Genomic DNA, 25,834 nt, shown 5'->3' on the forward strand with positions numbered 1-25,834 from the left:
TAGGAGTTTCACTGTGATTTAGAATGAAGAATAAAAATGTGATAACATGTATGTCACATGTAGCCCTTTTCTGCCTAAAGAATCATCACCACAAGACAGAAATATCTAGGAATGGATTTTAAGCAGTGGCTTGCCTTGACTTCAGTCAGAAACCTGAGGGTTCAGTAATTGTATAAATTAAGCCTTCTGTGCAGGGATCACTTCACTTAACTTTGACATGGAGCCATTTCAGAGAATCACGTGTCAGGTGTTGAGCAGAACACAGCCACAGTTTTAAACAGACTGAGTAGCTGAGAAGAGGAACTGGGAAAAAAAAAAAAAGAAAAAAAAAAAAAAAGAAGAATGCATCTAGTTGCTACAGTACTTGCCATGATATAATTAAACTTACTAATAATTGCTTCCAACACACACCATTTAGATGAGAATGCATCCCTGCAGCAAGTGGACTGCATTCAATTCTAGGGAAGCTTGTGAGAGCTTTGGCTGAAATGCCAGTATTTTAGCATTTGGTCAGCAATATGCAGCTTTGGTTACACACACTAGGGATTGAGGGTTTTCAGTCTTTTTTCTGAGTGTTTGTTTTTACACAAGGCCACTGTTAATTATTTTGTGCAGTCATTTAACCTATGTTCACTATAACAGACTTGAAAGCAGAAGCACAGATTACAGATACATGATGTGGTAGGTGAAAACATTTGTTCTGAATAATTATATTTAATTGAAATCGTATTTAAAAACACTGAAGAGCTGTTTTCTCACAAACCCACAGGACTGTTATGAACAGAGACCACGGTTAAATGATCAAAAACGTACTTAGTCAAGTTAAAACAAATAAATAAAATAATGTGTGACCTTGGAAAAGTTTGGGTTCTATGTAGGTTCTGGTTCAGTGCTTCTGACTTTGGCTCCAGCTACAACCATGACTACAAATATTTTTTCACAGGCTTCAGCAATGACACCATTTGTTACTTTTGCTTAGTACAGCACTGGTGATAGTCAAGATCAATCGTTCTCCTGCAACATTTCCACCATGCAATGAAATTCCAGCCATAAAGCAAAGGGACACACGGTAGATATGAGGTCACTGTCTGGCATCTTTATGAAAATTGGAAAGCTTTGCCAATACTGAACTTCAAAATTAAGTTTCCTGTCCTCTTCAGGAAGGTGAAATGTAATGTGCCTGCAACCTATCTTGAAACAGATGTCCTGTAGCTACTTAGGTAAACAGCTGAGGTAACTGGCCAAGACATTTTTGCAAAGAGATACACGGTCTAAAAAGACAAAAAGAAAAAAAAAAGTTAATAGTAGATATGGATTGTTGTAATGTCATTGTTCCACATTGCAATAATGTTCAGGAACTGGACAACTCTATAATCTGTAAACCAAATTACTGGTGTTCTGCCCAAACATTTTAAAATCCAAACACCTGCAAGGAGCAGCCAAATACGTTGAACAAGAGACTAGTCCTGTGTTTTTTGTTTGGTTTATTTTTTTTTTCTTAAAAACAAAACAAAAGCATTAAATTTGAGGCTTAGGAAATATTTTAATTAGACTTTCTAGGCTACACATATGAACAAAAGCAATTATTTTTTTCCTCCGCAAGAGTACACAGTTGCTCTGTTAAACCAAGTAGACATATTTCTACACTTTGGAAAAAAGACAGTGCTTACCTTTCATTTCAATTCTCATGTTATAACAGAATTAGTCTTGTTAGCCTTCTTTAAAACCTCAAATCATATGTTTTGCTGAAATACTGAGATTGTTTTAAGTTAAAGTCTTAATTTAGTCTCCTGGATGTTTTGTTTAATTTTGAGAAGATTCTGCTCTGTTTCAGATCTAGAACTGTAGATTCAGAATCAGAGATGTTCATCAACACAAATCTGCAAGATAAGACAAATTTGGAGGATATACTAGACTTAAAAAAGAAGAATATTGCAGAAGCTCTTCTTTTGTTGTATCCTTTTTCAGACAGTTAGGCTATAACAGTTTAGTTTTAACTTACTATAATTAATTTAAAACCCCAACTTTCCTTTCTGTTAGAAGACAATCCTGAAAATATCCACTAAATTTATGTAAATAGTAAATAGTTTTAATAGAATGCCACTGGTTTATGTCCTGAAGATGATCTCTTTCTTATCCAGAATCAAAATTTTCATTCTACTATGGCAATAACCCAAAGGTATTCTCATAAGAACAAGGCAATCGGGTTTTATCAGACACTTCACTGTCTGAAAAAGTTAGTTTTGGACAGTTCTGTTCATCAAAGCAGAATAGGTACAGGACTAACAAGTTCTTTGTACAGCTCCTTACTCAACTGTTCCACCACCCTCAGGAAAAAAAAAAAAAAAAAAAAAACAGTTTTGTGGAGTACAGTGTGGTCTATAGCACGATGGTCTCCCCGGAATTACTTTTCTTCTTACTCTGTGGAATTTCCTTGAAGAGCTATGCTAGGAGAAACATGAACATTAAGAAAATGGTACAAAAAAGAAAATCCCGGTACAAAAAAGACAGGGAACTTCTGGAAAGAGTCCAGCGGAGGGCCACAAAGATCATACGGGGCCTGGAGCATCTTCCCTATGAGGAAAGACTGAGACCTGGGTCTGTTCAGCCTGGAGAAGAGAAGACTGAGAGGGGATCTTATCAATGTGTATAAATACCTGAGGCATGGGAGACAGAGGGATTTGGCCAACCACTTCTCAGTGGTTTGTGGGGATAGGACAAGGGGCAATGGCCACAAAATGGAGCACAGGAAGTTCCGCACCAACATGCAAAAGAACTTCTTCACGGTGAGGGTGACAGAGCACTGGAACAGGCTGCCTAGGGAGGTTGTGGAGTCTCCTTCTCTGGAGATATTCAAGGCCCGTCTGGACGCCTACCTGGGCAACCTGCTCTAAGGAACCTGCTTTGGCAGGGGGGTTGGACCCAATGATCTTTCGAGGTCCCTTCCAACCGCTTCAATTCTGCGATTCTGTGAAAAGGAGTATCACTTGCTTTGAAAATCAGATAAATGTAAGGTTTTCTAACAACAGCATTCAGTGAGCTTACACTCTCCTAAACAGGAAATTAGGTAAGAAAACAAAAAAGAACAAACAAACAAATAAATAAATAAATAAATTTTCCCTCTCAAGCTAGGAAAAAAAGTGGGGCTTGTTTTCATCTATATCTGATGAGCTCCATCCAGCTTGTTCAACAAGGCTTTAACATGGACAGATAAAGTGTCAAAGCTGAATTTTTGGTAGGCCTGTAAGCAAAAATGAGTGATACTAGGGAAAAAGGAAAGAATAAAATAAAGCAGGGAGCATAAAAACAAGAAGAAAAAAAAAAGTTGTAGTTGGATAAAAAAGGAAGAAATCTTCAGTAAAAGTTCTTCTGATTAAATCATTTACATTTTGAAAATGGCATACTAAGAAAAAAAAAGACATCTATTCTGTGTGATAATTTTATCTAAAAAATATCAAAATGTCATTTCATTAAGGCCTGGTGCTTTATTTGAAACAGATGATAGGAAAAAAAAAAAAAAAGAATATTTTATACATTCTATTCCTTTGAATTTCAAATCTAAGGGTTTCTTGTTTGTTTGTTTGTTTTAAATTTCTGCTTCTTTCTCACATTTTCCAAGTGAACAGACATAGGAATAAAATGGTAAACGCTCTGAAGTGGCATGGAGGACTTCATCTGAAACTAAAAAATATCCTATATTCAGCAAACAACACACTTTTTCCCCATAAAGTTAAAAAAACATTTTGTCTCCTGGAAAACATGAAAAAATGGCAAAATTCATATGACTTGAGATGATGCACAATGCATAGCTTGTCTTACATTTTCCGCTGATGGTGTAGGATTGTCCATAAACCTGCCATTTCATGAGGGGCATGAACACTGCCTGGTGACCCCATTCAAAGCAGAAGAGGAGAAAAGCAGGCAAGAAGGAGTCATACCTCCACTTTCTTCTTTCTGCTTTTGCTCATAAGCGGCTGCCAATGCTCACTTATTTTCTGTGGTCTTTTCCACACTTTCCATGCACTTGCCACATTATGCCCACAAAATCTTCACTGTATTTCTCTACAGAAAGTGCTACATGAAGGTCATGAGCACACATCGCTTTAGAAATGGAGTCTGATCATATATATACACGTGTATTTGCAAGTGTGTATGTGTTAAAAACATTTATTGGAGTTTTCCTGTGGCACTACTGCTTTGTTATTCACTATATTCTGTATTATATTATATACCTGTATATTCTGCTATTCACATGCTAAATGCATCAATACTGAAACAAATTCAAAAAGTTATTTTCTACCTCCTATTGGCTATAGATTTTGCCATTATAAGAAAAACAAACAAACAAACAAAAAAAAAAACAAAACTTAAGAAAGACTATGAAAAGAACAAACAAGATCAAATGGGTAGAGTGAGCAAGCACCGTCACTAACATCTTTAAGCAGCAATTTTCAGGCAAACAAAAGGAAGCACTTTTCATTACAATGCACAATTAAATTATGGAACTCATTACCACAGGATGCTGCATAAGCCAAAAGTATAACAGGGTTCAAAAGGAGATTAGACTAATTCATGAAGGATATGTCTATCAATGGTGATTATGCACAATGATCCAGATACACCTCTGGTGAAGGAAGTCCCTATCCCACTGACTACTGGAAGTTGGGACAGATACCGTGGAAGAGCTTTGCACATAGTTTTTATGTTCATATACAGAAAAAGATTATTTTAATTGAGCACCTTAGAGAATTTAGTACTCAGGCTCTGTTCCTAATCCTACTTGGACACTTAAATGTTCACAATGCTCTTTTTAGGGCCCATTTTTCAGCAACTTGAATATTATATAAGTCCTTTAGAGACAAAGCAGTAACTCCTTTTAACAGATTTACCTGATGTTATTCATCCAACTTGTAGAAGGTACTCTACCTTCGTAAAGCTGCAACATCAGTTCACAGAAACCTGGTAAGTATAACTAAAATAAAATGTGATATGTGCACACCTGTATAGCAGATGACTACATTAAAAGTGATTAAACAACATTTCTTTCAGTTTCTTTTAATTTGAAGCTTACTCACTTATACTTCTGCTATGAAAATGTTAGAGCCAGGACCTCTCTGAGCAAACCAATTTACTGAAGCTTAGGATGCAGAACCTTGATTTTAGAAAGTGAGCACAGATAATTGTTAAACCTCAAAGAACACATCTTGTTGATAAGCAATTACAGTAACGCTTCTCTTCCTATGACCTTCCCTTTGAAATGTGTTTGTGTCATTTATATGGCAATTACATTCTAATGCAAGATACATTCGGGAGTGTAAATATCCAGATTAAATCTACCTTGAAAACTCAGACTGAATCAGGTTTATAGCCTAGAGGCAACTTGTGAATTCCATAAAGCATTGTTCAAGGGACCTGGTTAGTGTTCTGTACACCTGCTTAATTTTTTTTTAGGGTGTTTTTTTGAAGGGTGGTGGTTTTTTTTTTTTTTTTTTTTTTGGTAGTCACAAATGTCAAACTTTTCAGTAACGCATTGGGGTTTGAATGACAGCCATGCACTTGAGCACCAGTTATGTTTTTTCACTACCAAATTGGACTATAAATGATGAAAAAGAGGTCAGAAAGGAAGTATGGAAGCATACAAATTTGAAAGGGGAAACTGCTAATAGTCATAAACCGTGTGCAATCAAAGGACTGGCAAGTCATTGTGAATTACCTGCTCCATGAATTACTGATCTAACTGCATTATGATATGGAATTTTCTAACTCCTTTCATCTGTGGCGCAATGGCTTCTAACAGCTCCCAGATCAAAAGCAAGGCTGCCAGTGAAACTCTGGGGGGAAAGAAAAAAAAATAAAGAAAAGAGAAAACAAAAATACAACACTGACTTTCATTATGAGAACTTATTTTTTAAACTTTTCTTAATATACAGGCTTTGTTATTTATTGATTCACTGATTGGATGTACTGTAAGAATGCCACCTACCAAACTTGAGGAAATAGCACAGAAATGATCAGCAGTGTGACACCTAAGTGCAAGTCAAAACTTGTAAGCATGTGCACATAAACACTTGTAGCTTGTGCGTTTCTCCACAGGTGGTAAAATGCCAAATGCTGGGTTTATATGGCCTCCTTTTTTTTTTTTTTACTTCTAATCACCCCAAATACTTTACAATTAGTTACAGGTTGCTAGTCTTACTGATTGTATACATTTAATGAGACAATGCACATGCCAATAGCACCAACATGAAGACATAGTTCAAGGCATATATAAGCAACGATGAGACAATTGATGTCTACAGGTGCCTACACGTGCCCAGGAACAAAACTGAGTCTAAGCTCAAGTCATGACCATAACAACAAAGCTCAACAGAGTTATTGACCAAAACAGACAACTATTTTTTTTTCAGTTGGGCATAGAAATTCTAATGGTATATATTAGCATAGACATACACACACACACAATTTGACAAATCTCTCTTTTATTCAGTGTGTTTCTGTTGGAACAACTCTGAGTTTGCTCACAGATAAAATTGTGAATTCGTTTCAACATGATGACAGTCTACACAGTGAATATGTCCTTTTTTGTGACTATCATAGAAAATAAACACTTCAGAAATTTAGAGTTGTCACTATTTCAGTGTGAATATACTTGATATTTTCCACCTAAGATAATAGTTGTAAATATGTGATGTACAATCAAATGCAGAGCAAAGTTTGGCAATATGACCACACTGATCAGCCTAGAAAATATAATTCCTATCCTGTGAAAAGGAATGTTTTGTATTTTTTCCTGAAGAATTCATATTTTTGTAAAGAAAGGAAAACTTCCAAAGAAATGCTACTGCAAGTGCCCTCCTGTTTCATGTTTCCCTCCCCACAGCTGCCCCACTCCAGAGTCCTGGTTGGGGTGTCAGGAAGCTGGAGGAGCAGCTGCCTGGGGAGAGGGGAGCCAGGGGAGCCCCGGCTGGCACGCAACCAGAACTGCAGGCTTCCTGGACAGCCTGCCTGCTTTCTGTTGAAACTTTCAATGGAATCAACATGTTCCTGTGAAATGTTTCAATTCTGTAAAATCAGCATTTTCCAACAGAGAAGTGTTCCACTGGAAAATTTTCAACCAGCTCTAATAAGCAGGGTATCTTTAAGATCTCACACAGAGGTGGAGCAGAGGGACATTAAACTTCCATCTGAGAAACAGTCAGCCAAATTCTCTCCTTGCCTTCATCCTACACAGAAGCGATGCTCTTCACCCGAGCTGTCTGCAACAGTGGGCGAGTGGTTCTCAAATGAGGCTGGCAGGGCACTTGTGAGGTACCACCATACAACAGCATATTCTTACTCTATTGTTACAGCTTGATCAAAATGGTTGAAGGGCAGGCACTATGAATTTGTTGTGGCCACTTACAGGGCTGTATCAAAGTCCACTTGTGAAATACCTTGAAAATGCCAGTAAGATAGCTTAATGTCTTTAAACTACCACAGAAACCCCATAGAATCATTTTCAGCACCAGTCATGACCAAGGTTTGTCTTATGCACATAAGTATGTTGGAACATGTAAGTATTTCTTTTTTTTTTTCCCTTTGGTGAGTTATTTAGTTGACTCTAGTGTCTTTTTAGGGGGTGGAAGCAAAACTTGACAAAAAGGTATGGATTTTATTCATAACAAAATTCTGATCAAGAAAACATTCAGGAAAAGAACAAGAATATTCAACAAAACACAGAATCACTGTCACGCATTAGTGATTTCTGACATCTGTCAATTAAACCACTGTCTAGAAACCTCTGTTGATGATCACACTATGTAATCTACCTTGTTTTCCATGAGACACTTCAGGAGCTTTTTCTATAAGGCAGAGTTAAAAGTTAGGTACATGAAGGTCTACAAACATGAGATAAATTAAAGTAAAAAAGTATTCAAATAAGATTTTAAAGTAGATCTTGTTGACAGAAAACTGATGCTTGAAAGTTTTCCTTGAGTGAACATAATGGACCCAAGTATGTTTCTTTACCACTAGAAATAGTTAAGAGAAAGATAAATGATATCTTTCTGTGGCTGATATTGGAGCTCAAAATGTCAATGCAGAAATTATTGTCATCAAGTGTTAAACAATCTAACTACATGATGGCAATCAAATCAAAGCAACTCCTTAATTTTTATTTTATGACTCTCAAGGATCAGATTTACAAATATTGATGTCCTTCAATTTGTTTTGTGCAGCTGTAGTATTTAGAAGCGAGAGTCATCTGCACTAGACCAGATATTCTAGGGTGTAATTTCTTAGTCTAAAAGTTGCCAAATAAATCTCAAGAAGAATGTGCCTATTTCAATCTGTTAACTATAAAAGGAGGCAATGGTGACAAGCAGGGGGTAAACATATACAATGTCAATGTTTTAAGTTACATGAGATGAAGCTAACCCAACTTTATTTAAGGTAATTTTTCATGGAATAAATTAGTGATTAAATATAGGTTTTAGATGACTATTGTTTATATTGATTTTAAATTTTGCAAGAGTGAGTTTAATAAATTGCATACCAATCTCTGTGCTTTAAGACCTTGTCATGATGGAGGACATTTTAAACAGACTCTGATGCCCAGTAAAAATTTTACTAAGTGAGCACAAATTTAAGTTTTAAGCATTAAGAGTCGCACTCATTTGAACCCTTACAGTAGCAATGCAAAGGACAAAGAGAAAATAAAAAAGTAATAAATTAATTAATAAATTAAAAAAAGGAAAAGGAAACGGAAAAGGAAACGGAAAAGAGAAAAGAGAAAAGAGAAAAGAGAGAGAAAGGAGAAAGGAGAAAAAAAAAGTCCAGGATAAAAAGAGAAATGGAAATAATCTACAGAATTACCAAACCTTTTTTGTGTTATAGCAAAACATATAAACCGCAGCAGATAAGCCTCCCATCATTATGGGGGGCTGCCCTGAAACAAAGCTCCCAATTTGTATAGCTCAGCATTTGGGGCAGCTGATCTTGGACTTGTGCTTTCCCTCTGGCACGGCTCTCTCTGTGGGGCTGTGCCAAACCCCTATGCGCAAACTTTCCCCCACACAGCAGCAGAGGCACTGGGTGCCTGGCTCACATCCAACTCAACACAAGCTTTTCCAAGTGCTCCTTATCCTGCAGACACACAGGTTCTTATACTTTGGAAGCCATATATCACATATGCATCCAACACATACAGTCACTTTCCATCCCGCATGTTTTGGGGGGTTGATTTTTTTAAATTTTATGAAATCATAAATGCTATTCAGTATTTCTCAGCTGATGCCTCTCAAGTAGACCCATCCTCAACATATACATAAAGTAGTTTTTTCTGTAAATATATAAAGACAGAAAATTGTACCAACATGGTCTACCCCAGGTACTGTTTGGTGGAAAAGAACATTATGTGCAGATAGCTGTGGCTGGATGCTGGTAGTTATTTCTATCCCTGCCCCCAAAAGAGAGAAGATATAAGACCAAGATGGAGATGTTTTGGAAAGTATATCAAGTGCCAGCCATAGACCATGTGAATATATCTGTACAGTCAATGCATAAGTACCCATATATATATATATTCATACCTACATATATATGTATATATTGTGTAAGCTGTAGGGAGCTTGGGAAAGATCCCAGGACACACACATCTGAATTATATGTGTTTGTTTATAAATGGAAATATGGGCACATGTACTACTTATGTGTTTCCAGAATGCCTTGTATTTCTGCTATTTTGGCTTGGTTATCTCAATGCCTGAGTCTAGAGTAATGCATGCCACCCTTGTGGGTAACATTTGTTATAAATCTAAACATGAAATATTTGTGTCAAAGCTGCCTATGAATGCAACCAATTGAAGAGCTGAAATCCCTTCAAGTTTTGTAGTAACTGTTTTCATTTTCTCTCAAATGATGTTTCTGTTACTTTCTAAACTCTGCCTATTTTTATTACCTTTACTCATTCTTAAGCTTGACTGCCCTTCTCTTCTTTGCTTAACTTCTGGACAGTGAGGAGAATGTGTAGTAGACATCTCCAAATTTCCATACAAAAGCAGCTGAAATTCTAATCCACGTCAAAACAGTCCCTTGCAGAGCTACTCAGCATTTCCTTTGTCTACTCAATTCTTTTCAGAGGAGCCATAAAGCAGCCCTAGGAAACCGCCAGTGATTCTGTAATAAGCACTTTCATTCTACTGTGGCAACGGCTTTGAAATTTAAATTATAAATGTGACAGAAGGATGAAATTTGTTTGCCCTATATATGTGGTGTAGCTGGGTATTAGGGTTGTGTCTGTATGCTTCTCCAGTAAACTTAGGCAGTAATTGTTTGGGCTTACCCAGCAGAAGGGAGAGCAATGGGCTGATGGAAGATCATGGACAGCCTGGAGAGATGGTGGCTGACTAAACCCCCTCCTAGACACCTTCGTGACCAAGAACTTCCAGGACTTCTCCAGGACTGAATCTAAGGGAGTCCTGAGATCCCCCAGAGAAGCATCCACTGTGCCTATAGACCAATTGATAAGCACTACTTGTGTGCTTTAGTAGTTCATTTAATGGTTGATGGGTGGAGAATCTGGTCACTAAGGATGTTTGATCAGGCAATTCCTGCAACGGAAGTGACCAGAATGCACACAGAAAACATAAATATCAGTAGTCAGTAGAAACTGCCACTGCAGAAATGCTCTCATAGGTAGTCTTCTGTACACAGATAAAGTAGTAAGGAGATATTTTGTAAGTAGTTTAAGATAATCAATACCAATGGATCACGCATGTGCTGGAGTGGTCATGTCAGACTACAGTCCTTGCAGTTTGGGAAGTCCCACCTGATCGAGCTGAAGATATATTACAAAGCACCTTGCAATGCAGACTACGGTCGCCATCCAGACAGCGACTGTTCATCTTCTTTGAGATTCAGTTCCTTATATGAGTGCTACCCTATACATTTTTTTTTTGAACAAACCCTCTATAAATCAACAACAACAACAACACTTAAGTGTAGGAAATCTAAAAAACAAATACTGGAAAGGGAGGTTTCTTGTAAGCATCTATCTACATGAAGGAATAACAGGAAAATGTGGACTATGCTGGAATTCAAGGAAAATAAATATAAAATTGGCAGGATCAAAATAAGTCCACCTGTCTAAAGATGACTTCAACTGTAAATACTTTTGGGGGAACTCATAGAGTTACCACCCACAGTGAAGAGACTGAAGATGAACTCATCAAAACAGACCTGACCCTGACTTCCCCCTGCCCTTGCACTCCCCTTGCTTACTCTGTCATAATCCACTTCTTAGTTTTTCTGAAGCCCATGGACAAAAAGGGCATATGGCCATGTTCTCCTCAGCTTAACTCTGTTTACTCAAATGCAAACGAACAATAATAATAATCAGGGTTTCTTAACAAGGATCAATAGTATTAAGTTACCTGAAAGTTCATCTAAGGTTCTTTCTCTTCAAGTTAAAGGAACTTGTGCAAAACAGGTGAGCATGGAAGACAGAATTCTCGTGTTCCTTCTTACCACCATAAATTTGAAGCAACTCCGTATACTTCCAAGGAATTAAACCAAGTTTACTGTTTCTAGAATGAGGTAAGAATTTGGCCCATATCATGTACAGAAACAGGCTTTTTAACAAGAGGACCCAGAGCAAATAAACATGGTCCTTAGTGTCCTTGGTAGTTAAAGAAAGGGTCTTCTATGAGCCTGTAGGAAGAGATATTTGTTCATAAATCCTTGTCTGTTGTATAGTGATGGGCCAAATTCTATTTAGCCATATTGGCAGCAAAGACTCACATAAGGAACAGCAGGAGCAATAAAATTCACATGGATTGCTTTCCTATATATATGAAAGGTTTCTTGTACCTCATGTCACATATTCAGTTTGTAGGAATAAATATTTAAACTATGTTTTTCCTAACTGAAAATATTTTCCACATGTGAACAGACTTAAAAGCACGTTTAAAAAGAAGACTCAATAATCAGATTTTAAACTTTGACTTTAAATTTGAAACAGAACTTGAAATAAGTCTTTGGGGAAGTTTCTTTTTTTTTTTTTTTTTTAAAGGAATGCACAATTCCTGTTACTAACTTCCAGCAGTGAATGGCAGCACTCAGTCAAAAAATAAATAAAATAAAAAAGCAACAGAATTTCTTGAGTGGGAGGAGGCCATACATGACACCAAGAGTGTAACAGTAATAAAGTTTTGGAACAGGATTTGAAATTTTAAACAATATCCTCAGGTCTTTCCTTTGCTTATCAACCACTACTTGTTTCCAGAGAAATAAGTCATGTCAATCCCTACTGCCCAGGTGCCAGAAAAATGAAATAATTATTACTGAAAATAACTTCTCTCAGAAAAACAGAATTAGTTATTTTCACTAAAGACATGGCCAATGAGGAAGCATGTAGAATGAATGTTGCTGATTGGCTCTCTAGTTGTTGATTGGATGCAGACGTATCTACAGTAGCAATCTCCTCACATTTTCCCTTTGCATGGTTTAGCTTACAACTTGCCACCATTCCTGGCTTTGCTGAGATGCAGGAATTTCCAGGAAAGTCAACTTCTGCTCACAGATAGGTAGCATAAAAAATGCAGAGCATGCTTTGAAAATAGCAGATGTTAAAGAAGTAGTCACTACTGCTAGAGTAGTAGCTCCCACTTGTAAGTAACATTTTGTTCTTTGATGTGGTCTATGTATATTCCCTGCTGCAGAAGCCTAGCTAGTAATAAAACACCAACAGAGATAGGTCCAGCAACTGTAACAAGATAGTACTGGTACATATGGTTCACAAGCTGAAAGGAGGTAAATGAAATCTTTTTCATCAGTACACTGTTTGGACTGGCTGCTCAGACGGAGTGACTGACTAAAAGGTAAAGAGGCCTTGGTATACCTTATCTAGGAACATAGGCTGGGAGAACAAACAGCAAATACATCAAGGACCTTATTTTTGAGCTACCAATCAGAAAGTGCCTACATGTGATGATTTACCTTTCTCTTCTGTTCACACTAGCCCAAATATGTGCTGTTGAGTCTCTTTGGTACTTAAGGACTGTCACACATGAGCCCACATCAGTAGTGCTGGGAAAAAGAACACTCTTTCCTCTCCTGATGATTTCCAGAGATAGTATGTCACCATAATGAAAGAGCAGATTGTTTTACTGTGTCTGACTAAAAGTTTGTACAACTAGGTATCTTGTCCTTAATATGTGTAGGAAGGGAGTATAAGAACAAGAGAAGCATATTGGGTTGCTTCCTGTAAGACAGCCCTCTTGGATGATGTTTTTAAGGAGGTCATTGAGGTAGAATGAATATCCTTCTGTGTCATAGCCCTTGCTAGACTCATCTTCCCTGAATTAACAACTCTCTCTGAACCTGTGTAGAGTTTTGGCATTCTGCAACAATGAATCTCACAGACTGATGGTGAAATAAAGTGTTATTTTTTTCACTGATCCAAAACAGTCAGAATGTTATGTCCCTTACTCTGCCTTCTTCAGCTGACAGTCATTAGAAGATAGTGCCCGCTCATTGGCCTCTGAGATAGTTTGAGTTACATGTTGACAGATTTCAGTAGGACACTCAGAAGTAATACAGGCTTTCTGATTTCTATTTCTCCTATTCTTTTCCAAACAATTTTGAACTGAGTGAGAAAACCATCAAATAAGCTTTTCATAATGTAGCAGAATACAGACTATGAATATATACTCTATTAGTTGTAAAATGAGCATTTAAATATTTTTTTCATCTTTACTGTCTTAACACTAAATAAAACTGTTGTTACCGTGGTTGGGTTTTTTTGTTTAGTTGTTGGGTTGTGGGTTTTGCTTTTGTTTGGGGGGGAGAGGGTTGGATCATGCTTAAATGTAGGTAACAAGCCACAGCAAAAATTCCAGCTAATGTTTTCTTAATTGAATTATTTATCTTGACTTTTGAGACACTTCTTTTCAAAATCCTACTGAACTGCATTGCCCTTAAGTGCACAAAACAGACTACCTGAATGAATACGTAACTGGGGTATAGTGAAAATTAAAATAAAACAAATACCCTTTGGGAATACATTCATATCACAAATACCGTAACAGCTGGCACTGGTCAGTCCAGCTTTTGGCAGTCTCTGTAGCAACGTCAGACACAATGTTTCAGAAACAACTGATGAGTCAGTCACAAAAAGTTGAGAGATTTCGTTCAGAGAAGCCCATTTATTTTATAATGAAAAATTTCCGTAACATCCCATATTCCCATATTTGACATCCCATAAGAATAACAGTTACAGCCTGAGCTAATAATAATACCTATTATTTAAACTGTAATAGCCTACCCCAGTATCTGACCCTCTTGCCAGCTGCTTTTAGGCTTGTAAATCTTTAACCATTTTAGGCTGTAATTTTTTTTGTTTTGTTTTGGTTTTTTCTGTTTTTCTATAACATACTTTTTTTTTTTTGACTGATAAAATATTGAGTTTCTTTTCAAGAAAAACTCTTCGGAGGAAAGAAGTTGTTTTGTTCCTATGAAATAAGGATTGATGAACTCCTATTAAAAATCTCTCTGACAATCATGCTCTGAAGTAGGAATATGAAATTTGTGTTATAGGGAAGTTTGAGGAGGTTTTAATGCATCTGTCATCAAGGTCTTTTATCCAGCAACAGTTTTGAACTTCCAGATTCAGTTCCTGACACCTAAAAAGTTTTTTGAGCTTCTCACAAGTAAAAAATGTTTGAAAAAAACACAAGCCATTTCAAGAAAATAAAATCTCCCATCACTTTTGGAAAACAAAAAAATATACAAAACTAAAGAGTCTGAAAATATAAAACACTAACCCACACAGTATTTAATAACAACCTTTTGTTAGAACAAGTTAGAAGAAGTATTATTTCACTTTTCATTATCTCTACAATGAAAGTGGAAACACGTTTGGTCACACTTCGCATACAATATGTTTCATGGGAATGTTTCTTACCATTAGATGTCATACCCGATGGAAGATGGGCATGCGCTCTATTGCTCTGACCTCTCAAATTTACTGCTTTTTCACTGGCTAGACACTTTCAGCCCTTTTCCTAAAATGGCAATTAAAGCTTCATTTACAGCTCTGCTGGTGAAGCTGAAGCTTCTATTGTATCATTTTAGAAAGCCTGGGATTTATTCGATCTGTGGAATTGTAAAATTCTGCGTTTGAGCATATAAAAAGTACACCAAATATTAAAAACATGAGAAACAACTACTATCCTCGGATGAAAACTGTTGTTCATGATGAACACAACCAGTAGAAAAGAAAAAGAAAAAGAAAAAGAAAAAGAAAAAGAAAAAGAAAAAGAAAAAGAAAAAGAAAAAGAAAAAGAAAAAGAAAAAGAAAAAGAAAAAGAAAAAGAAAAAGAAAAAGAAAAAGAAAAAGAAAAAGAAAAAGAAAAAGAAAAAGAAAAAGAAAAAGAAAAAGAAAAAGAAAAAGAAAAAGAAAAAGAAAAAGAAAAAGAAAAAGAAAAAGAAAAAGAAAAAGAAAAAGAAAAAGAAAAAGAAAAAGAAAAAGAAAAAGAAAAAGAAAAAGAAAAAGAAAAAGAAAAAGAAAAAGAAAAAGAAAAAGAAAAAGAAAGAAAAAGAAAAAGAAAAAGAAAAAGAAAAAGAAAAAGAAAAAGAAAAAGAAAAAGAAAAAGAAAAAGAAAAAGAAAAAGAAAAAGAAAAAGAAAAAGAAAAAGAAAAAGAAAAAGAAAAAGAAAAAGAAAAAGAAAAAGAAAAAGAAAAAGAAAGAAAAGCTATAGTAGCTTGTCCCTTTCTGGAAAGTCTGGCTTGCTAACTCTGAGTGCATGGAATGAGTTGCAGGGGAAAGCGAAACTAGAGAATATGTAAAGCTGGGAGATGAGATCATCCCCCCCCCAAACAATCCTTCAAATTCATAGACACTTCTGGATTCATGAGGTGAGAATAGCCAGCACTGAGGACTGTAAAATTGATTTGCAGCATTTGAATTTGTTAACATGCATTTGCAAAGTGTCTCCTAGAAGTGGGGTGCAGGAGATGCCCTGGAAACCAAAGACAGAGAAATATAACTGCTTAAAAATGTATCTTAAAATGAAGGTGACAATAGCTTGCATCCAGACAGCCTGTTTGTTAACAGTCTACACCAATACAATCAAGTGTTACAGTTACCTTTTAAGTTTTCATCAGTGGATTATTTTGCAACAGCCTGATCCTGCAAATGGTTGTTCCCAGGTGCATAATTATTCACACACGGAGCCCACTGAAAACAATGGGTGTCAGTGCATGAGTAACTACCTGGAGGGCTGAGAGTCCTGAAATTGCTTCTGCACATGATAGGTAAATTACATATTTGCAAGGGGATTTTCTTTCGTTAGTGTATTTTTTGTTTCCAAAACTAAAACGGAGATAGGCCTACGTCAAAATACTCAGACAAAACCTTCTGAACTTTGACAGTGGATAGAGGCCAAACCTACAGCAATCTCAAAATTTTGCATGTATAGTGGCTCTTTATAGTGGGATGGATCCAAACCTCACATTGAAAAAAATCCCCAAGGCAGCAGAACTTGGATCTGTGCTTTCCGGTTTGAACCCAAACTGAAAGTGTTGCAAGAAATGTCTCATTAGTATATTCTGTAGCATTCATCTCCAGAAATCTGTCATTGAACAAAGGCACATCAACATTAAAAAATAAATATAAAAAAAAATGATTAGTTATTTTTGGATAACCTAAAGGCCCTCTAAGTGTTGTAGCTCAATATTTTTTGGAAATCAAGATCTATTGCAGAGCTGTCTTAGATCTCTGTATCCGTGTAGACAAGGCTGTATTTTGCCACAACAAGAATATCAACATCACTCTTGGGGTGGCCAAATGCAGTTTTCAAAGATAACAAAACAGATCCTCCTACAAGGTAAAGGTGAGTGCATAATGAAAAGAGTCAGATTTGGGGTGACTATCACTGAAGGCATAGCTCTTTTCTTTCTCTTTCTACCCCTCTTTTTTATTTAGGGTATGGTATTCCTCTACCCCACTCCCACAATAGGAAGGGTCATTCCTCTTCCTCCTGCTGTTGTCTATTTTCTTGTGGTCTCTCTCTGGGAAAACAAAGGGAGGGAAGTGATGGAGACTAGGACCAGGGTAGGTTTACAGGAAAATTGTGGACCTTATAGTGGAGAGCTTGCTATCTTTGCCATTGTCTTTGACACATTAAGTATGGACAAAAGACCACAAATAGAGTAATAGGCTGAAAAGCCTGTCTTCCTCACCAGACTTTCTTGGACTCACAAGGTGGGAAGTGAAGCTATTTAGCTTGGTCCTTGCTCTTCACAAAAAAAAAAATAAGGAAAAACAAAGGAAATGAATGTTAAGTATTAGGCTGATTTCTCATTGTGATGACAATTACAGTCATTTGTGAGTTTTTGTTGTTGTTGTTTTCTTGGCTCAAAAATTGGTTAATGTCAGAGTCAGAAAGACATCTTAAAGTACTACACCCCTACAGAACACATGCTTTTTGTCCTCTCAATGGACAATTGTAAGGCTTCTCCTGGCTGGATGATTACACTCAGAGAACAAGATAAAGAAAGAAGGAAGGTTTTGTTACCTCATGCCTGTATCTTCTCAGTCCTAAAAAGAGGTACAGGTCTGTTGTGGTCTCTGTAGCACAGATAGCTATAGCCTCAAAGTAATATGTCAGCAGCTGAGTGCTGCAGGGGGATAAGTATCTCTCAGCTGTGATCCATTAATAGCATTCAGAGATTTCTCCTGGTAACCTATTTTAATGATCCCCCCACACCAACCAAAAAACAGTGTCAAGGACCTGCACTACCACTCGGCTTAGGTAGTGCACAGCGTGACAGTAATTTATTTATTTTTCTCCACTAAATTAAACTAAAATAAAATATTATACTGTGAAATAATATAGGAGATGTTGTCTAGAACTGAAAGCCCTTTGAATTATACTAAGAGTTTTTCATTAACGTTAAGCAGTTTTGGCCCTCATGTTGATCCATGAGAGCTTTAGCTCTTCTCCGCTTGTTTTCTCCATTAGTCATTATTACTTTCATTTTCTAGGTGGTTAATATTTGTCTCCCTGCTTCCTATATAGGGCCAAATTCGAAAACTAGAAACCAGAAAATAAACTAGTATTGGGAAATTAAAGGGTATTTGCCTTTTATGCTGTTGTGCAATTTTGTAAACAGAAGTTTAGACCTTATCTTTAAGTACAGTCATCATGCTTTATGAAGGAATACTGTTTGCAAAAATGGATTTGTTAACACACTGATTGCACAAGGTTGATATTCTGATTCAGAAGACATGCATCATATTAGAGGGTTGCTTATTTTGTTGTTGTTGTTGTTGTTTTCCTTTAATTTGAAAGGGAACCTTAAATAGACTTCCATAAAACACAAATTGCTTTTAAGTTTTGGCATAATGCCTACAACTGTTTATAACTTGTGTAAGGAAGTCATCTATCTTAACCAGTGCGGGTCAAACATATTTAACATGTTAATTAGATGTATTGGGTCTGATATGTCAATGACAGTTCTTCATTTTAACCAGCAAAGAGATGGCCCTTTAACCTACATGATGCGGGTATAACCTATCCCAAACTACATGTAACGAGTCTGGAAATTATAAAATCACAGGCACTCATTCCTAGTTCATAGGCCCTAGAGATGCTGTAAGCTGACTTTCTCCCTGGGCTTTCACTTGAAATAATAGAATACTGGAATTCTACAGAGTAATTATCACTAAATTATAATTGCAATAATGGATGTGTTAAGTCACTCTAGCAAGACCACTGTCCTGAATATAATCACCTAAAAAGGATGTATAGTTATTTTTGCTTTGACCCAGTGGAAATGTTCAAAATATCCCCATGATTTTTGAAACAGTTATATGCAATTTTTGGTACTTTCCAGAACAGTGCTGATTAGCTTAGTAATAACCAAACATTTTTTATATCATGCGCCTTTGGAATATTACTCCATGCACTGTCGTTTCTGGTTTTAAGTCATCCACTGCCTGATGAAGGGGATTTTTCTAATGTATTTTTGGAAGTAAAATCTCAGTGTTATGACAGCTGTACTGAAATGTATTGTGACAAAAATATCCACACAAAATATTTCTAATACACTTTCCAGTTATCAGGGAATAACTGCTGGAGTAATTTCGTTGGGACCAGTACATTTCACATACTAACATATATTTATTACATTTAGGTATATCTGTATTTATACATATTAGCCCTTTTTTATTTATATTCTAGCTTTGTGAAAATTCAGACTCCATGAACTCAAGACAAAGTAATCTTCTCAGGAGTGCACTGTGGCAAGTTCCACACTCAGCTCAGCAGCTCAACAAATGCCATCATGTCACCAGTGTGCCGGTGTCCCATCCTGATCCACCTCCAGAGCAGCCAGCTGCGTCTGGCTGAGCTCAGCTGTCACCAGCCCAGCCCATCTGCAGGCAGTTCTCCTTTCACTCACATTGTCACTCTGGAAAGGTCAAGGCCTATCAAGCCACAGCAGTGCCTCTAGGCAATATTAATGGACATAAAATTCTCTGTTCCTGGCACACTCCACGTTGAATACTAGGGATTTTCACTCAAAAGTCCTTAGGGATATGAAATAAACACTGCTTTCAAAGGCTACCATCATGGCAGATTCCTCTCCCAAGTTTTCAAAGGCAGCTGGCATGTTAGTCAAGAAAGCATCAAAGCAAAAGATCTTCCACTTGCTTTAAATGAGAAATCACTTACTGAAAGGAGATGGAGACAATGGAGCTTATATTAAACCACTCCAGACGCAAACAGGCCTTCTCCTGGTGCTTCACACCTAGAAGTCTAATTCTCTGATGCCTTTGACTTCAGTTGCTTACTGCCATTACTGCTAACTTCTGTTACTTCTATTTTATACTAGTGTGAGCCTAAAAGAGCCAAAGAAACTGAATATTGTTACCAAGGGCAGAAAACCCTTCAACAGATGGGAAAATGATCCCACTTGGCAAGAGGCAATGTTTGGTACTTAAAAAAAGGAAAAAGCTTTTGGATTTCAGCCACCAAATCCAGTCCCCAATCTTGGGCTGTGCAGAGTAATTCCCAGAGCTCAAAAAATGTAATGTACTGCTGTGGATCATCCATTAAACTGTCTATTGAATGAGGTATAATGCTAAACAGGCTGAGGAGAGTTTATCATTCAGATTAATGCAACTCCAACTCACAAAACATTCAGAAATGGTTTTTTGTAGGCAGGGCAACTTGGTGCTAAATAAGTTTGTTTGCTGTGAGAGCCAAGATGTTAGAGCATTAGAAGCCCAGAAGAATACGGCTATTTCTAGCAGTTGAGTCATGACACAAGTATGCAACAAAATGGAAACAGAGTAAACACTAAGAAACAAAGAGAACTGCATGAATTTCTACCTCTAATAAAACCTTAGCAACAACATACAAAGCCTTAAAAGGTGCTACAGATTCTTGCTCTGAAGGCAGTTTTTTAAGAGGTCGTTTAGTCCAGTTAGTGGCCCTCTATGAAGCCCACTCTGATTCCATAATTCCTTTCGCAATAGTGTGAAATGTGTCATTTGCAGCTGCTGTCTGGATGAAGTTTTAAGCAGCCATTAAATGTGTTTCTAGTATTGTCATCATGGTATGTAACACCATCCACACAATATCTTAATAAACAAATAAATAAATAAATAAATGATTGCAGGGAATAAGAATTTACTTAAAAAAATAAGAAAAAAAAAAAAAAAACATAACTCAAGCTTCCTGAGAGTTTAAGTACCGTATCTTTTATTACAATTATTTTAAAAGCAAACAAACAGAAAAGCTTATCATATTGAAAAGAATATTTTTTTCCTCCAAAGTACTTTAACTTACTTTGGAATGAAACACCATTGTTAATTTGGCTGCCCTCAAGCTTCAGTTTATAGGTGTCATAGGTATACAAAAGATAAAATATTCATGACATGAAACAATGAATTAAGAGCTGCCTTTCTCTATTATTTATATTGTTCATACTTTCAAAATAAAAATGTCTTAGCTATTGGGTGAGTCATTTTAAAATTAACTTTAAGTCCTATAGTTTTCAATATCCACATAAATATTCAAAAATTATTTTGCACTTATTCTTAGGTGCTGACAGTCTGTAGCCAGGGAGGAGAGAGGGACAGGAAGAAGGAAGGAGAATACACAGCGTTCTATGAAACAGTTGCAGTTGCTTGATTTTGAAAACTCAATTATCTTCTTCTTGGTCCACAGCCACAATCTGTGACCCCATAATAGCACATTTGTACCCCCCCATGTTTCTGTTGAACTTAATTATTCAATTCCTCAGTGTCCTGTGGTGCCTAAAGCAGAAGAGGATGCTGGAACATATGTCTTAAAGAGTTGTCCCACTTCTCTGTGGTGGGCTATATAACTATCATTTATTAGAGTAATTATTTCATGGTTCTGCTTTGAAGTGAGAAACATGTGGGATGCAAAGATTGTATGCATATTAATTCAACTTTTTTCTTGCTGGTATTTTAGAGAGGTAGCCAGCTATGGGCCAGATACAGTAGCGTCCTCATTCCCTATGTACCTCATCATTGTCATTCTGCTTTAGTACAGCTTAGGATATCTGGATGTTGGGTGTTTGTAAAACATTGAAAATGAATGTACAGTAAGCGAGAGTTCTGGCCTCAAATTCCTTCCTTAATGAGCTAAATTGTTCCTTTTGGATAATGATGAGAAGCATTGAGACAAAAATTAGAAAATCTTTGTACCTTTGCCCCAGTTGAAGAAAATAGCAACAAGACAACCTGAACCAAACATGGACATAAGCAGCCTCAACCCCCAGTGGAGATTCACATCAAGGTCATCTGTCAAATAAGTTACAGTGAAGTACGTGTGCAGACTGCTGTTGTGACACATGCCCTTTTCTGGCACTGAAAGTAAGTAGTCTTCATCAGACTGTGGGACAACTTGTTTTAAATTGCAGCTAAAATAGATACATTGAATTTGAAGTGATAGGTCAACAACAGAAAGAAAAGGTCTTACGAGAATGATTTGTAGGTTTAGCACAATGAAGGGCTAATATAAAGATAGTTTCTCAACCAGCATGTGGAATCACTTACTTGAGACTCAGTCATTTGCCTGAAATGCTCTATTCCCCAGCTTTCTGAATTATATTCAAGTAGCAAAAGCATGTATAAAGAAAGCAGCAGTCAATAAACAGACAAAATTTACATCTCTTCTTTCATCAGTTTTTACATGTATGCCTACCACTCCAGTGCAACAAGAGGATTCCACCATTACACATCCAGACCAGAGACTTAGGAGTAAAGATAACAAGTACTCTGTCCAGAAGCAAAGAATTTTGCTGAAAAAAATGATCCCTCTCTCATGAGAAAAGTGTAAAACAGTAACTTAGGGGCCATTAGTGTTTATGTAACAATCTCAAGAATCTTCTGTTGTGATTACGCTCTTCTGTTTCACAGTGATTTCAGGAACATAACTTTACCGGTTAAGCAGGAGACACCAAGAAAAGAAAAAAAAAAGAAGTAGTTTTTGTGGTGTTTTTTTTTTCTTCTTTTTTTTTTTTCTTTTTCTGTAAAATGACAATGATACAAGCATTAATAGCGACATTTCAGAACTGTTCCTAAATATCACATTATAAGAAACAGATCTCCAGCACTCTAACCAAGGAATACTGAGGGAGTTTTCACTTCCTCTAGGAGAAGACTTGAATAATGAAATATTTCATTTCATCTATGAAGACATTATTTTTATAATGTTCTCTCTTAAGAATCTTTCTCACAAAGAATACAGATTTTCAAATGAATTAAGCATCATTAAAGTAATCCTTGAATTTGTCGCTCACAAGGTTCAGGCTGTGCTATATAAAACTTCCTAGTGGCTCTCCAAGCATAAAAATTACCTTCTGTTGTTGAGAGCTACACTGAGGGTAAAGAGCTTGCTTACTAAATATGGGTGTCTATCGACAGTTTAACCCTAAGATATCAAAGACGTCCACACTGCAACAACCTACATAGCTGAAATGGCATTAGATGCTTTTGTTTAGGTACCTGAATTGCTTTGTATATACCAAAGGTCTGATCCCTACTGAGGATCCATGATAGAGATGATTATCCACATTCTGTTTTTAATTAGTATTGTGTAGGAGTCTGAGGATGGATGCCTTTCTGGGGTGATTTAGCTCTGCCAGAAAAAGATGCTCACAGAAGGCATGGGGATCACCACCGTGAAGCTGCCACTCCTGGGTCTCCATCAGAAGATACCTCAATAATAACATATCATGTCCTCGAGCACATCTTAATAGCAACAACCAATGCTGATTATTTGAACCAGCTCAAATAACTTTGCCCCAGCTAGACTAAGAATCCCAACTGAAGCCTTGCAAAACTATGAGGACAAGAGCCTTCAATAATGTGCTGGTAACAAACAGCTGGGGATAGTAACATCTTAAACTAACACAGCTGTCTGCAAATTGAACATCTGTCCACAGGCTAAATATACGACTGTATAATAAATGGAACAAAACAGATATACTTTGGACAACTTAAAAATGTGATTCTTACTAGTAGATATTCTCTTAAATCTTACAAATCCCCTGGTATTTCTTGCATTATAAATATGGCAAACCTCATTTGCCTACTTTGTGTCATGACTCTCTGTCAACTTAAAGAGAAACAAAGGAGATACAGAAATCCTACAAAACTACTTGTACCGGATGTTACCTGCTAGAGATTAACACCACTTACTTTCAAAGCAACAACAGTAATGTTATGTGCATATATATATACACACATACGTCTTCAAATCAGTCCTCTTAAGACCAAGCAGCATGTGTTGAGAAACAAAGATGCAATACATGGAAGTAAATTGAACGTCTTACTTCCTGAGGCATTTTACTGAGACTATCTTGAAGCCTGCTGAAACCTTATATTATGCCAAGTGTTTGTGAGACTAGGGTAGTGGAACAATTCTAAAGTAGTGCCATATGAAAGGAAAAATGGTGATGAAGTGGCAAAATTGTTAAATATCCCTACACCAAGTATTCCTACTTTTTGCTACACATGCAAATCCCACTAAAGGAAGGAAAGTGTGTATCAATAGAACTTTCAACATAGAGTAAGCATGTAGAAATGCAATAATATACCCATCTGTATAAAAATCAGTGGTTACATTAGTCAAACAGCAGTGACAGAATTCCTTACATTGCTGAATATTTTAAGGCTGCCATTGATCTGACACACACATATATACATATACTTGAATTAAACTCCTCTTTGTGTTACTGAAATGAAATTAACTGAATTACATTCGGTGCCTTTGTCCCCTTTTGGTTACTTAAGAAATTTTCTTAGGGATTTCATAATAAATGCTGTGTAATTTTGAATCTATTACTCACTAGTAATAATAACATTTGTCAATAAAATTTCTGTCTTCAGAGCAATTTGTACACATCAGCCCTCACAACATCATTGTGAAATAGTTGTTTATGGCAGACTTGGACAAACTCCCTTCTTGAATATAAAGGTACAGGGCTTTGTGCTGCTGTGTAGCACTTCACATGGTAAAGATAGTACTCATCCTGAAAAATTCTCATGGGCTGGGGTCAGGGAGGCCAGTCCCTGTCAAGATCAAACGGACCTTTCTACAAAGAATATATACTTTCTCTAAAGAATGGCAGTGAGTATTACTAGCTCTCTTGTCAACAAATATTTGCCATATACTATACCTTCAGGAGCCCCTGCAGGCCCAAAAAAGTAAGGATATAGAAAGATGGGTTCTCATAATTCAGCTCAGAAGTGGCTGGCCTAGTGTCCTGGTCTATGACAGGTTTTCTCTTTGAGCTCTGCAGCATTGGATTCTTGTACCCATCACAGGAATCAAGAGCAGACCTTATGAGGCACACCACAACAGTGATTGGTAATTTCATATAATAAACAATGTTATTTATTTTGATTAACTATGACATGAATGTACATTAAAAGGGAAGACCTATAGCTCCCTTTCCTTCTAGTATTATACAATATATGCTTCCAGTCACAACAGAGAGATGGTTATACAGTTGAACCATTTCCCTTCCCCATCTTATTCCTACCTTATGCACACAGTGTAACTTTATCGAACCCTGGGATCTCCGACAATGGGTTTATTTTTCCTGTTTTAAAAACAGGACAGAACATCTCTTTTAGCTTAGGAGCAGACAGACAGGAAAAAAAAATAATTGTAGATTTATTTCGAATTTCTTTCGGGACAGCATAAGGAGGAGGATACTGAAGGGTAGCTGAATCAGAACTGTGTTATATTATTGTTGTCTTTAGGAACTGTACTTTACATATGATAGGCTGGAATGTTGTAAGATACAGATCAAAAAGTTCAGATGATGAAGCCAAACAGTAACTATAGACCCTTCAAGTTTCTTGTAAAAGACATATAAATATGGTGTCTCAGCATGCCACATTTTTGGCCTATTTTGGATACTGCTATTTTGGGGAATCTAGCAAAGTAAGCAATTTCACCACCAGAAAATAATGTTTGTTTCATGACAAATGTTAACCACTGCCTAAGTGTGTTTCGCTCTTTCACACTCAAGTATTATTGATTAACCACAGGAACAGAAGAATCTTTGAGTACCAGCCCAAATTGTCTGAAAGCCTTTCTTAATTTCCCAAACATGAATTCCACACAGTTTAGTCTAAAGAAAAATATTTACAAGCTGGGAGGTAGGAGACACCTGGATGGAATGAAATTGATAGTGGGAATAGAGGTCTGACTCAGCCATAGTTAGAGGGAAAAGCTTACCCAGAAAGTACAAACGATAAGCCATTAATAGAAAGTATGCTCTTGAGATTCATTCCATGAGTATG

At 36.7% G+C, this 25,834-nt stretch overlaps 1 long non-coding RNA gene across 1 annotated transcript; it reads right to left on the minus strand.

Annotated features, from left to right (window-relative positions):
- Nucleotides 1-1,337: 1,337 nt before the first annotated feature.
- Nucleotides 1,338-18,039, minus strand: LOC308188843. The gene is made up of 3 exons (XR_013945805.1): nucleotides 17,556-18,039; nucleotides 5,714-5,831; nucleotides 1,338-1,880 (listed from the first exon to the last, which is right to left on the minus strand). It is a non-coding gene; the product is annotated as an uncharacterized lncRNA (long non-coding RNA).
- Nucleotides 18,040-25,834: the final 7,795 nt, after the last annotated feature.

This window comes from Anser brachyrhynchus (genome assembly GCF_964034855.1).
Source record: "Anser brachyrhynchus genome assembly, chromosome: 2".
Classification (NCBI taxonomy): Eukaryota; Metazoa; Chordata; class Aves; order Anseriformes; family Anatidae; genus Anser; species Anser brachyrhynchus.